We start from the raw sequence: 15794 nt of genomic DNA, 5'->3' as shown, positions 1-15794 counted from the left end.
AGTAGCTGTCATCCTGTCTTCGAGACGTCTGTGAGATCGCCCGGATCGCCTGGTGATTTTCCAGTGAAATCTCTGGCGCTACATTGTTCTTTCCCATACGTTCCTGCACGCTGCCCTTCCCACCTGTCAAACGAGCGAAAGGGTCATGATGACCATTTTTACAGCAAACTCACCACACTTTTAAAAAAACAAACACGCCCTAAAGACATGTTTATATAAGTCTCATTTTTTAGATCTCTAAGAATAATGACATTTTTTATATCTAAATGTTATAGTTACTAATAACGATGAATTGCTATGGATAAAATAACACACATTATCCATGCCATCAATCCATTTTTTTCAGACTATTTTATGGCATGAGGCCAAAAATGAGTCATATCTAAATCTCACATGGACCACACCACATGAAAGAGTGGTGATTGAACACTCACCATTAAAAACTTCTTAGGGGCCACAAAAGTTTTCGATTAAGCTGATATTTGTGTTTTCTCTTCATCCATGAGTGCATGACCTAATCAATAGGTTGGTTGACAAATAAACATTACATCGCCAGTTTTTTCTTGCGTTGTGGTCTACTCGAGATTTGGATCTCCCTCGTTTTTGGGCTCATGATCTGTACTGATCAGGAATCCAAATCTGGCTAATGATCTGTAATGATCTGAAAAAATAGATGGACGGCTTGGATTTTTTTTTTTTAAAAAAAAACGTATATATCTGCAGGGCCCCTGGACGGCAATTTCCTACCTCTAGTTGGGGGAGCCCATCTAACAGAGGGCGTGGATTGTGTACTGAGTAACTCAGTGCGTCCATCGTGATGTATGTGTCTTATCCACACCATCCATCCATCCATTCTTCTGGCTCATTTTAGGGCATGAGTAAAAAAGTTCAAATGGATCACACCACAAGGAACAGTGGGAATTGAATGCCTACGGTGAAAAATCCTCAGGACGCTACAGAAGTTTAGGATCAGGCTGATATTTGTGCTTTCCATTCGTCCATGTATGTGTAACCGTACGAACAGGTTGGATGACAAATAAAAATCATTGTGGGCCATAGAAAGGTTGCAACGACACTATTGTTTCTTATGATGTGGTCCACTTGAGCCCTGGATATGATTCAATTTTGGAATCATGCCTAAAATGAGCTGGAAAAACAGATGAACGGCATGGATAAGGCACAAACATCACAATGGGCCCCATACTCACATCCACTCCGTCCATTAGTTTCAGGAGCTTAAATTGAGACATGAGCCTAAAAAATGAGGTAGATCATCCACACTACGGAAATAATGGGAATGGAAACACCCACTATTGGAAGCTTATTGGGCCCATTGTAATTTTTATGTACCATGCAGCTGGCACAGAGTGACTAGGGCTGGCCTGACGGCCTAGCCCATTGACAGCCCTATGTATTATCCTTAGATCCACGCTGTCCAACCGTTTTGACAGATCATTCTGGATCAAGATTCCAAAAATGAAGCAGATTCAAATCTTAGGTGGACCACACCACATGAAAAAGTGGGGATAAATCCCCATTATTAAAAACTTCTTAGGGGCCACCGACATGTTTATTTGCATCCATGCCTTTTGATAAGGTCAAAAAGACCTAAATAAAGGTTCAACATAAATATCAACTTAATCCAAAACTTTTGTAGCCCATGAAAAAATTTAATGGTCAATCTTTATTATTTCCTGTGGTATGGTCCAACTGAGTTTTGGATCTTGCTTTAAAATGATCTATCATAATGGTTGGACCGCGTGGATGTAAGGAAAATACATCACGGTAGGCCTAAATACATTCAGGCATCCCATCCCTGTAACACGTGGATTGCCTCAAGAATTCTTGAATGGCAAATGCTCAATTCACATTGGTTACTGCGCTGTGATCCACTTGAACTTTGGATATGCTTCATTTTTTTGAAGTGAGCCTAAACATTATATGATAAAATGGATGAACGGGGTGGATAAAATACATTAATGACAATAGGCCTCACAGAGTCTACTTAGCGTGCTGAGTTACTCAATGTGCAATCCTTCCTAACATCCCAACTGTGGAAAGTGCTTATCTTCTACATTGAAGGCACTGAAAATTCCTGTGTCGTTGCTTTTAATCGTTCCATGTGGTCTGCGATCACACCCGCTTAGGGAACACCCTATTTTAATTGGATTGCGCACTGCACAACATAACTTTTAATGCAGGGAACACCCTATTTCGAATAGATTGCGCACAGTACAACATAACTTTTAATAAGTGGAACTTCTCTAGTCTCATCATGAATTATGTGTCATATCCACACTGTCCATCAATTTTTTTAGACCATGATCCTAAAAATGAGACACATCCAAAGCTCAAGCGGACCACACCACAAAAGGCGGAGGGGATTGAATGAAGTGTCGTTGAAATCTTTCTGGGGCCAATCATGAGATTTATTTGTCATCTAGTATGTTCATTAGATCACACAAACCTGGATGAAGGGAAAACAAAAATATCAGCTTCATGGTAGCTTTTTATGGTCCCAAGAAGTTTTCAATGGTAGGCATTCAATTCCTACTTTTTCCCATGTGATCCACTTGAGCTTTGGATCTACTTATTTTTTGGGATTGCTTCCAAGAATGATATGAAAAAAATGGATGAGAAGTGTGGATCTAAGAAAAAAAGATGGTAGGGCCTAAATAAATTTCACATGTCAAGAAATTATGTTCCTAACACTGGTACAACACACTCAGTGACACAGGAAGGCTACCAATGAAACTTGCATGGCTCTCATGATGTATGTGTTAGATCCATACTGTCCATCCAATTTTCCATTTCATTTTATGGCATAAGACTAAAAAGAGGTGAATCCAAGACTCAAGTGAGCCACACTGTAGGAAACAATGAGAATTGGATGCCTAGTGTCCAAAACTTTTTGTGGAGCCATAGAAAGCTTGGATCAAGTTGATATTTGGGATTTCCCTTCATTTATGTATATATGACCTTGTGAAGAGATTAGATGGTAAATAAATCTAACATTAGACCCTAGGAATGTTTTAACAGTAGTCGTTCAATCCCCACTACTTTCTATGTTTATGGTCTACTTAGATTTGGATGTACCTCATTTTTAGGCTCATGTTCTAGACTAATCAAAAAAAATAATAGATAGTGTGCATTTAACATATAGATTATATTGGTGTTAATACACTAATTTATATACCTTATTTGTCAATCACGTGAGTCTTTGTGTCATGCAATTGGTTAAGCGATTGGAAGTGGAAAACCGAAAACACATGTTAAGGCGGAGCATCAAAAAGCAAAGAACGAGCATATGCGATGCCTAAGTGACCCTAACCTCGACCAAAAATAACTAAACCTCTAAATAATCATAAACCTAATAAATATGCATTTTATTAACCATCTTTTAAGCCATATAAGCCTAAATTGGTCGTCCTTAAATTGACTTTAGAGGTCCCGTGTTGCCGGAAAAACTACACAATTCGAGTAACCTTCAGTCCCACCGAACCCACCTTCAGTTCGACCGAAAACTACTAAAACAGGACAACAGGCTGAGGCAAAATTCTGAGTTATTAGGCTACAACTGAGTGCCACCTTCAATTTCACCAAAGACCACCTTTGATGCGACCGAAAGCGCTCAAGTCTATCTAGTGGCTTTCCTGTTTAAATTCGGTGCGACCGAACCTACATTCAATGCGACCGAAGAATAGTCGTTTCTACCCTTTTTTTTACTGTTGGAACTTAATTCATTTATATATGAGATCCGGTCTTTAAACATTTAAGAGGGTTTTTGGTGTAAATGAGCTCAAGTAAATTCTCAATTATATTCCACATCTTAAGCCTCATACTCTATGAAATTTGATTCATCTTCTTGAGCTTTAACATTTTAATGATAATTCCAACTTCCATGTTGAAGATGAACTCAATCTTTACTATTTTCTATAGATTAGACCTAATCGTATTGATATACGATTTGTCTAAATCCCTTAGAAGACTATTTTTAGTAAATCTCATAGGCATTACAACTTTTCATTATTTATAAAAGATTCTTCCCGACACTAATTACCTTGTTTACCACATTGGAGCATTACATGTAACGTGTTTAATCTTGGAACCGAAGCCTTGGCAAAGCATCGGCACCATGATCGAGGGAGTAAATGGGAGTTGATTGAAGCACGGAAGAGCATCAATTAAACAACCCAAGATGACGCATCAACGGGGCTTAATTTGATAAGTGTCACTAAGTGAATACATACTCTATTTCCTTGTGTAGGATTGAGGTTAAGAATCTGTGACCAAAACTTGAATAGGTTCTTGTATTGGACTTAGGCTCTTGTGTAGGGTAGAATTCACTAGACACGGATGCGTTCGTATTAGTCTCTGTGTAAGCCTCCAACAAAAGTAAACGTAAGTCCTTGGATATTAGGACCGATGTTGTTGGTTAGCGTATAGAAAACCAACTCAAGTTTCTTGTGGGAGCCTCCGACAGGAATATACGTCAGTAGGTCTTTATGTAAAATAAAGGTTCGTGGCAAGCATATAGAAAACCACGTAAAGTCTCCTGTAGGAACTAATCCTTATATGGGATTGTAAAAGTTTGAAGTGAACCTGATTTAAAACCTCTGATAGTGAAATCCATCACACTCATGCATTAATTGAGTCCGTCAGAAGTAAGAGTAAGGAAATCGAACCACTATATATGCTTATATTTGGGATTGTCTTTGAGTGATTATTTGATTATGCTTGAATGTTTAATTATATGCATATATGATTAGATGAATGTAAGGAGTTAATAGATTATGCATCCCATACACACATGTGCACCATCGTATATAAACTAGTTGCTTAAATGTCACATATTTTGTAATATATGTGATTGAACTCTCTATTAACTTATAAGTCTTATAATTAATTGTCTTACTTAATTTAATTTATATATTTTTTAAATAAATAATTGTATTTAATTAGTTAAAATTTTATTTGATCATAATTACTCCATTTTAAGATATAGTCATACTTCCTTAATTCCGAAATCGAATTGCGTACCAAGTTACTCAGTACGCTTTTATCGTACTGAGTAAACTCAGTTGGGCCCACTGTTAATGTATATGGTTTATCCACACCGTCCATCCATTTTTAATGATAATTTTAGAGGTTGATACCAAATTTGAAGTGAATCCAAAGCTCAAGTGGACCATTACACAGGAAATAGTGTGAAATAATGATTTCTACCGTTGAAATCTTCCTAGGGTCCAAATTAATTTTTATTTGTCATCCAACCTGTTCATAAGATCACAAAGACATGGATGAAGAGAAACCACAAACATCAGCTTGATCCAAAACTTCTTTGGCCTCCAAAAAATTTTCAATGGTAGAGGTTCAATCAAGCTGTTTCCTGTAGTGTGGTCCACTTGAGATTTTAATTTGCTTCATTTTTGGGATCTAGTCCTAAAATTATCTGTTGATATGGATTAACGGAGTGAATAAAATAAATAAATAGCAGTGGACCCCACACAGTTTACTCCGTACTCTAAGGGTGCTGAGTTACTCAGTACGCAATCCGCTTCCCTTAATTCCTTCGATCTTTTGTATATAACTGCAGTATCATGTTACACGCAACTTAAGTTGAGGTCAAGGAAGCTGGAGGAGTTAAAAGTGATGTTATGTAGTGAGCAATGGGAGAAAAAACAGGTGAGTTTTGTGAGGTGGCGTCGTTTCCGCACGGCTGATTTTTAAAATGTATATAAGCGCCTATCTGCTAGACTGTTAGTTTTGCACCATTTTAAAAATACCATGACTCTTCAAACAGGCATGGCATATGGCACGGTTGTATGTAATTCAAAGTTCAATTTGCCAACTCACAGGGGAACATAATCGAGAAGAAAATATCAACCACGCGTTCGTGCCGCACGTGATCATTATGAGTATTTTAATAGTGGCAAACTAGCATGGGAGTCCACAGCTAGGGTTTACTAGCAAGTTGCGGCCTACTCACACGGAGAAAGACGTGGAACAGATTAAATATAAGCCAGGATTTTGCAGGGAAAATCTTAACCGTAGATTGGGGGAGCGGGTTAGGCCTCACCCAAAATGGTGTGGCCTTGACCGTGGGACCTACTTGATGTTTGTATTATATATCCACGCCGTTCATCCGTTTTTCCATATCTTTTTAGGGCATGAACCCAAAAATGAAGTAAATCCAAATCTCGGGTGGATCATACCATAGGAAAGCAGTAGTGATTGAACTCCCACCATTAAAAACTTCCTAAGGCCCACAGTAATGCTTATTTACCATCCAACCTGTTGATAAGGTCACACAAACCTGAATAAAGGTAAAAAAAACAAATATCAGATTAATCAATAACTTTTGTTGCCTACAATAATAAGTTTTTAGTGATCAATCACTACTTTTTCCTATGGTGTGGTCCACCTGAGATTTGGACCTCCTTTATTTTTGGGCGCATGACCTAAAATGATCTATAAAAATAAATAGATGGTGTGGATATACAATACAGACATCAAGGTGGGCCCCATGATCAGGGCCGCACCGTGTTAGGTGAGGATCTTACGTAGACAATATGAAACAAAGATAACGGTCCACATACCACGTTGCAAAAAGTCAGATAATCCAATCTCTAAGTCAGTTTATAGTAATTTATTTTGGTAGGTATAGATTATTTAATACTTATATCCAAATTAAGAAAGGAAATTTAGTGAAAGTGCGTATAAATAAGATACCGACGCGTTGGACAGTCATGTGTCTCCCATGATAGAGCCGACCCACATTACACCGTCCACTTGGAAGGTTTGACGGTGGATCAGGACCGTTCAAAATGAGAGTTTTGTCTTGGATGGCCTATAGTATTCCTTTCTCCCATCTTTTATCCCTGAATTGCAACCTTCAGCTATTTTGTTTGCATTTCACCGTCCATTTGAAGCCCACCAATCGATTCTTTGATAATATCATTTTTGGCTGACGTTTCTAAAAGTGGGCCATACTTGTTAGGCGCATTAGGTGTATGGTCTGATCAACGGTTTTCCACTCCATGTGTGGTGATTTTCTGTTTGTATAATAAGCTTATTGAACGTGTGTAGGGCCCACTTTGATGTATGACCCACATCCACTCCATCCATTGGATGCGTCCCCTAAATTTCACTTTCTGGCCCAAAAATCAGGCTGATCCAAAAGACAGGTGGGTCACACCACAGGGAATAATTGGGATGGAGACAGATCAATATAAAAACTTTCCAAGCAGTATGTTGGCCCACCGAGATGCACGAAGGATGGACACACATTGTAAAATTTGGGTGGGCCATACCGAGTGATCTTGGAGGTTTTAGGCGTGATTTTACATGTTGTTTCCAACGTCAGTTTTAGAGGGTCGCACATGATCATGGATGGACTGGATGTCATGCATAAATCACAGTACTTCTATCCACACCGTTAATCTATTTTTCCATATCATTTTAGAATATTGGAGCAAAAATAAGATAGATTAAAAGCTTAAATGGACCACACAGTGGGAAATAAATTCCTATCGTTGAAAAATTCTAAGGGACCACAGAAGTTATGGATCAAGATGATATTTATTTTGTCACTTCATCCAAGTGCATACGACCATATCAACAGATTGGATGGAAAAAAAATGACACGGTGGACCCCGAAGGTTTCAATGTTGGGCATCCTTAGCACTGATACTTCCTGTGGTGTGGTCCACCTGAACCTTTGATCTACCTTATTTTTGGTCCAGTATTTTAAAATGATATGAAAAAAATGGATGAACGGTTTGGATAGAATTCATACATCACGGACTGAGGGGCCTCCTGCAAACGTTGCAGAGGAACTTGTGTACACGTGAGATTCAGTTAAGCTACATATGGCCCACTGCGTTGTTCGTGAGAAATCCATCACATCCATCTATTTTTTCAGTTTATATCAGGAGATGAACCCAAAAATGCAGCACATTCAAAACTCAAGTGGGCCACATGATAAGAAACAGTGGAGATTGAATACCCAACGTTAAAACATTCACAGATGTCAAAAGTCATGGATCAGAGTAATATTGCTGATCTTCCTCCCAGTGGGAATGACCAACGGTTTGGATGGCATATAAACATCATGGATGGACCGGGAAGGTTTTAACGGTGGTCATTTCCATCCCTATGTTTCTTGTAGTGTTGCCCACTTGAGTTTTGAATCTGCCTCATTTTTTGGCTAAAGTCCTGACATGAGCAGGAAAAACAGATGAAAGGAGTGGATTTCTCGTAAACATAGCTGTGGGACCCAGGTAGATGGGCCATGTTCTATCAGAATGATACCTACAGGCAAGGTACCACAATGTGTGGTACGGTAACATCTTACCCCGCTGTAATTCTACTTCTCTAGAAGATCTGTACCATTGAAGTGATGAGCTACCCGCTTCATGCATATTACCTGGTACAAAAATCAAGGCAATCCACTCATCAGGTGGGCCACACTGTTATAGAGAAAATCGACCTATAGTTTTTACGGTACTGATTTCCTAAACGTTCGTATTACAACGTGTAGATTCGTGTGATTGTTCAGTTTATAAGTGGCCTCTTAGAAAGGACTTGAGTATAATCAGTGGGGTCCACCTTGATTTATGTATTTTATCCACTCTATCCATCCATTTTAGGTCAAAATGAAGAATATCCAGTGCTCAAGTGGACCACACCATAGGAAATAGTGTGAATTGAACGTCTACTGTTGATAATTTTTTGGGGGCCACAGAAGTTTTGGATCAAACTGATATTTGGGTTTTCCCTTAATCCATGTCTATGTGATCTTATGAAGAGGTTGGATGACAAATAAACATCATTGTGGGCCCTAGGAAGGTTTCGACGGTAGAAATCATTATTCCCACTGTTTCATGTGGTGTGGTCTACTGGAACTTTGGATATGCTTCAATTTTGGTCTCACGTTATAAAATGAGGTGGAAAAACAGATGGAAGGCATGGATAAACTACAGAAATTCAGTGGGCCCAACAGAGTCTAGTCAGTAGAATGAAAGCTTATTGAGTTAGTACGCAATCCAATTTCAGGTTTGGTGTGCCCAATCAGTTGTATAAGAAAGCCCCATCTACACCCCCACCCATGTGCCAATGTGGCATAAGTTTGAAAGTTCCTACTTCCAACGTATCCATCAAGTGGGTCCCACCGTGAGGATTCTCCAACCCAAAATTTAAATGATGTACCGGTCATGATAATCCAAAGGATGCTGCTTTTGGGCCAGGATCTATTCAATTCAAGAGGTAGTGATGGTCCAAGAGGAATTACAGGGCCATGCTTATTATCAAATGTACTATTTTCTGACGTGTAATATTTGGGAGATTAGGGTTGTCAATGGGTCGGGCTGAGGCCCATCTAAACCGGCCCACGACGTAAATGTCAGGCCGGAGCTTGGCCGGGGCCCATAAAAGGACAACACAAACTTGCCCACACTCAAGCCCAAGCCTAAGCCTATCCTACCACTTTTGTGCAAGATCCTGACTGTTCATTATTCATGCCCCACCATTCAGAATACATTATAGAAATGCCCTTGAAACCATAAACAGGCCAGGCCAATGGGCTCTTAGATGCAACTTAAGATGAGAAAGTTAAACAAAAGGGTTTAATATTAGGCCCGGTTTCAAAGTAGGTCAGCCGTAAGAACTTAACAATCATTGGAATATTTCTATTATTTTGTTATTGAAATCAAACATAAGATATTCTGCTCTAATACCATATCAAGTAATTACTTTTTCTAAAAGCTCGAACCATCGGAAAATGATTAAGGCCAAGATGAGTTGGCACTAGGAGACCTCCCGAAAAATTGGCACCGGCTTGGCCTGAGTTGTAAAGGAAGTCAAGCCCAGAGACCCAATGGTCCAAATCTGTCCCATTGATATTCTTGGAAATGTTTCAATAATCCAAACTGACAGCCTTACCTTCAATGTGTGTTATCCAAAAGATATCTCATATTTTCAGCACCTTTGTTATTGAAGCCGTCTTTACCCTCTTCTGACCTTAACGCCTTCAAGTAAGGTTAGTAAGGACAAGCTCGCCTTCAAGTAAGGTTAGTAAGGACAAGCTCGATTGGGCTAGCCTAGTCCTAGTTGATCCTTTGCATTGACTCTTTCCCTGACCTCACCCTAACCCTAATCAAGTTGACAAGACCCTAGGATTTTTTAATGGTAGGCATTCAATCACCATTGTTTACTTGTGGTGTGGTCCACTTGAGATTTGTATTTGTCTCATTTTTTGGATCGTGCCCTAAAATGATCCAGGAAAAAAGATGGACAGAGACAATAAAGCACATACATCATGGTGGAGCCACGGAGCACTGTCTAGTAGCCACCTCTATATGCATCATCCGTAGGCAATCTGCGTCCCTTTTAGGGCAGCCCTATAAGGAAAAGGATTTAAATGATCAATGGCTTAAAGGCATTCTAGCTAAAAGTAGGGGTGTCAGTGGGCTGAGCTTGGCCTCACAAAATGAGAATTTTGAATAGGCCCACTCCGACAGGCCAGGCCAAAACAGTTCAAAATCTGGGCTGAGACCAATCCAAGCCCATCTTGTTGACAGCCCTGGTTAAAGAATTCTTTTTTGAGCATCCTCCATCAAGGACAGTCCCATCATATAAATGAACTGGATCATTCAAATATGACTCAAATCCAACAACTGTCACATGTATGGTGGATGGTAACTACCAATAGTCTTAAAACTGTCCATCTTTATTATATAATGCTCGCTTATTTGATGGTTGGATTGGGCCAAAGGGCCGAGCCAAACCTTTCATCATTAGCCTATGCTCGGTCTGATTGGACACCATGCCTAGATTTTAAGGCAGCCCCAGTCAGCATTCATCACATCAAATCAAAAGTTAGGTGGTCCAAACCACAGCCCCACATGTACAGAATCCTGTGCATCAAACAAATAAGGGCCTTGCAATTCCTCCTAAGTTCAGTATTCATTCATCCATTGAGGGACACCAGCACTATGGGTGGACCACAAAGCATACGGCGTCCACAACTATTCATCTTCCTCCATTATTCTTTTTCCTTCTATTCACTGCAATAACAATATCTACCATTACTGTTGACATTAATAGCACCAACAACGACGGTAAACTTGACTGTCGTTGTGTCAGGCCTGCTGAGGTAACCATGATTATGGTTTAGGCCATAGACATGGAAGTTGACTTCCTAGCGTCGCAACCACGGACGACTATACCCACCATGGTTGGTGCTACCAAAGATGGAGAGGAGAGAAATAGGGCTTTGGAAAAAAAAAAAAAATACCAAGTCCGCCATGTCAAATGCACACTCGAACTCTAATACCACTTGTAGAAGTTGAATCTATGCATATGTCCATAGGGATTTGGATTTAATGGTGTGTGCTTGATCCACTATGTACTTTGTGTGGAAGTTCACAGAGGAATTGTTTGGATAGTGGTAAATGGGGCAAGTAGTAAATGATGTATTATTTGTGCTTGGATGCCCTGAATTTCTAATAAATTATTTACTACTTGTAATAATTTACTAACTTTGCCCCCTTTTCATTTGTTAATAAAAATACGTGATTTCATTTGCCAGTAAATGCTTTGCAAACAAAGAGGGTGCAATGGCTCTTTTTTTTAATTGGCTATGCAATTGTTTAGCCTTATAAAAGAGCACTTGAATTCATGGGCCCCCTTCGATGGCTCGCCTAATTTTTAGTTTTATGTGAGGATTAACCCTAATATTTTCTAAGATGGGCTTAACCAAATGATCCACCCTAACATTCACTCTCATATGTAATTTGATCATTATTTGCTCAATTACCTCTCTAAACTATCTCAAGTGTAAATATACAATTACAGGATATAGATCATTTATAGGCTATTCAAACATTGAAATTAATTTACTAGCAAATCATTTACAACTTAAAGCCAAGTAAAAGCCTTTAAATGATTTACTGGTTAATCATTTACAATGTAAATCATTTACCACCATCCATGCAATGCATGAAGAACATGGATTGAGACTTGAGATTCAAAATCTTCCACTTCGTTTCACTAATGATCGATGGGGGTTTTTGACACTTGAATCACATGATTGAAGAGGGGACCGAAACCCCTATATTTATAAGGTTGATGGGCGCTAGAATCTTTCACTGTGCCTCTCCCCATAGAGAGGATTTTGGGCCATATAGAAACTCAAAAGTTCAAGTCATTTCAATGCTCCATAGATGTATCCAAAGACCATACACTCACTCATGTGGGGCCCGCCTTATGTCAATTCTAATCATCAAAATCGTCCATTCCACTACCCACATGGGTAATGTCATGTGTAGGTCATGATTCTGACATCTTGTTCAAAGGATTATATTTTAAATAACATAATTTCTTTAAAGTGAAAATTTTATCATTTGCACTTGATGAGTACCTTCTTGAATACAAGGTTTCAGATCTTCTAACTCAACAAGTTAGCTTCATGTCATGTAAACATCACCTTATAAATGACTAATTACAATTTTAGATAATTTGAATTCGATTTTTCTTTCTTTCCCTATTTGTTTTCTTAATTCATACTTAATTTGGCATAATAGTTTTTTATTTTATAGAATAATCCAAGTTTATGGACAATTTCAAATTCCATATCTACTAGTAATAATTGAAATACATAACGCTCTTTTAATGAACGTCGTAATTGATTGCAACAAATATTTTAATTCTAAAAAAGAAAGGGCAATAGCTCAACAAATCACCTTAGTAGTGAAAGAAAAGAAAGAAACCCCGAACTAAAAGATAATACCATCAAATATTTGGCATAAATGATCTATCCACTGTGAAGTAGATTATTGCGAAAAAAATGCCCGCACGTGATCAATATAAGTAAAGCCAAAATAGAAAAAATGGTTAAATAAAAGTCAAAAAGTTTAAACTAAAATAAGAGACAAGATGCACAAAGGATTTACATGGTTCGACAATATACATACTTCATAGGGTAGGAACATGGAGCTTTCTCCTTCACTGGAAACAAGAAAAACAAAAATATTATGTTTACCTCTCTCCCACTTGTATAAAGAATCTCACACCAAGGAATACCTTAAGAGATTGATATAATGGAATACATCTCTCTAACTATAGTTTCCTATATATAAACCACACCTTCAGGAGAGCATATAACCAAGCCCCTTCCAACTATGCTTCATAGTACATGGGCGTACGTATGGTTGTACACATAAAGTGATAGAAAGAGAGAAGAAGAGGGAAAGAGAGTGAGACATCTCTCACTAAGAAATGTGTCATGATGAGAAATTATCACCGCCATAATATTCTTCCACTTGAAGGCTAGTTTCTATAAAAGTGTATAAAACACTCCTAATAACAACTACTCAAACGTTACAATTAGCTAAGTAACAACAAGCCCAAGAGAAGTCGTGCGCCAAACAAACTTTTTCCTTGCAGTAGGATTTGTCAGCGTGTTTGTTACATTGTTGACGATGTGAATCTTCTGCAATGAGATCTGAGAATCTTCCACCACGTCACGAAAAAAGTGATATTGAACATCGATATGTTTGGTTTGAGTATGAAATACTGATTTTTTAACCAAGTGTAATACGCTTTGATTGCAATAATAAATCGCCATAATTTTCTACTTGAATTTTAAATTCTTTTAATAACCTCTTAAACCAAATAGCTTCATTGCATGCTTATATAGGTAACATGTACTCTGCTTCTGTAGTAAACAAGGCTACCACTAACTGCGGTCTTGATATCCAACTCTATCTAACTGCATCGCTGGTTAGAGAAAAAACATCACATGAAGTAGTTCTTTTTTTTTATCACAATCTCCCATAAATATGTATTCAGAAACTTAACCAATTCTAAATTTTGGCTACTATAACAAATAATCATTCCAAAAGTACCATTCAAGTAACTAGAGATCCACTTTACAGCAGTTTAATGATTTCTACATTGGTTATAATGTAGAGGTATTTTCATATAGGGCTCGAGTGAGGTGGCCTGTGGGATGCATGGGCATACTCGGGGTGGGCTGCCCGTATGAGACGGGCTCTACTTGTGTGAGGTAGTACCCATGTAATGTAGGGCCCACAACGGGGGTTCAACAGAGGTTCTAACCCATGCGATATGGGGTCTGAGCTATGAAATAAAAGAGTTTAATTTGCCATGCTCTATCAATTCGAGCTTTTAGAGCAAGTGGTTAATTGTCCTGCATCAAAGTGGTATCAGAGCATGAGGTCTGGTGTTCGAGACTCCTTACTAGGGATGATTAATATAGGGACATTTTCACACTATTGTGCAATGTCTAGTATGGTGCATATCATGGCAAACATAAGGCTCCCCACCACTAATGAATATAGTACTTGATACATATTTGCTTTCCCGCTTCTGTGCCAAGACACTAATCTCAGCCAACATGCCGCAATGGAGTATTTACTGATTAGGTTAGAATTGTGAATGTTAAAACAACAAAAAACTCTTTTAATGCAATCCCTTCTAAGTTATCCAAACTTTCATGTTATTATTATCTCTAATTGTGATGATTCCAATAACCTGATTAATGACACACAAATCTTTCATATTAAATTTCTTCGTCAAATAAACTTTTAATGTTGCAATAGTATCTCTACTAGTACTTGCAACCAACATATCATCCATATACAATAACAAGATAATAAAGCCACCATTATCAAAGTACAAATACAGGCACAATGGTTTGCTTCATATATTTGAAATCTCAAGCTCATAATGAATGAATTAAACCACCTGTACCATTACCTTGACACTACTTCAAATTGTAAAACAATGTTTTCAACCGACAAACTAGATTATTCTTATTTTTTTCAATAAATCCTTTAGATTGAGTCATATAAATTTCTTTTATTAAAAGTCATATCTAGGCTAATCATTAACTTGTGAATAGTAGGGTCCCATAATCTGTACCACTTTATTTCATATGCATAACAAAGAAAAACACACTTTTAATATCTCGCATCCAGCTTAGTCCTGTTTTATTTCGGATTCCATATATAAGCATCATGACCAAAACTACGAGTGAACGAATAATTAATTGATTTTTCAAACCATACCTCTTTATGGATCTTATAATTTAGTACAATTTGTAGGAGAATGATTTACCAAGTAATAAGTCGTATTAATATCTTCCACCCAAAAACATTGCTTGAGCCTACTCAAACTCAGTATGTTCCTAGCACGGTCGCTAACTATACAGTTCATACGTTCTATAACTCAATTTTGTTGTGGAGTACCAATGACCTTGAAGTGCCTCTCAATACCATACTCAAATGCGTGTGTGTGTGTGCGTAAAATCCTTCAATGTGTATTCTCCTCCATTATTAACTCTTAGATATTTAATTTCTTTTCATTTTGATTTTCAATTATTACTTTAAACTTGAATAAACAAATAAAAGCATCAAATTTTTTTCTTAATATATAAACACATACATTTCTATATAAATTGTTAATAAAGAAAACAAAGCACTTCAAAATTCTTAAATATTCGACTAAAGCTTCCTAAGTATAAGAATAAATTAAATTTAAAATATCCTTATTTTTTGTAATGGATGAAAGAAAAAGAATTCTATGGAGCTTTCCAAATAGACAATTCTCACAAAAATTTAAATTAATATACTTTAAATCAAAAAGAAAATTTTAATCAATAAATATTTTAGTCATTGCTTGCTCATGTGGCCCAACCACCTATGTCAGATTGTAGCATAGTCTATTACGACATCGGCAACGATAACATCACTAACCACGATATCTCCAAT

The sequence above is a fragment of the Magnolia sinica genome, chromosome 13 (genome assembly GCF_029962835.1).
Source record: "Magnolia sinica isolate HGM2019 chromosome 13, MsV1, whole genome shotgun sequence".
Classification (NCBI taxonomy): Eukaryota; Viridiplantae; Streptophyta; class Magnoliopsida; order Magnoliales; family Magnoliaceae; genus Magnolia; species Magnolia sinica.
The sequence above is the reverse complement of the archived record's forward strand: the minus strand, read 5'-3'. Positions refer to the sequence as shown.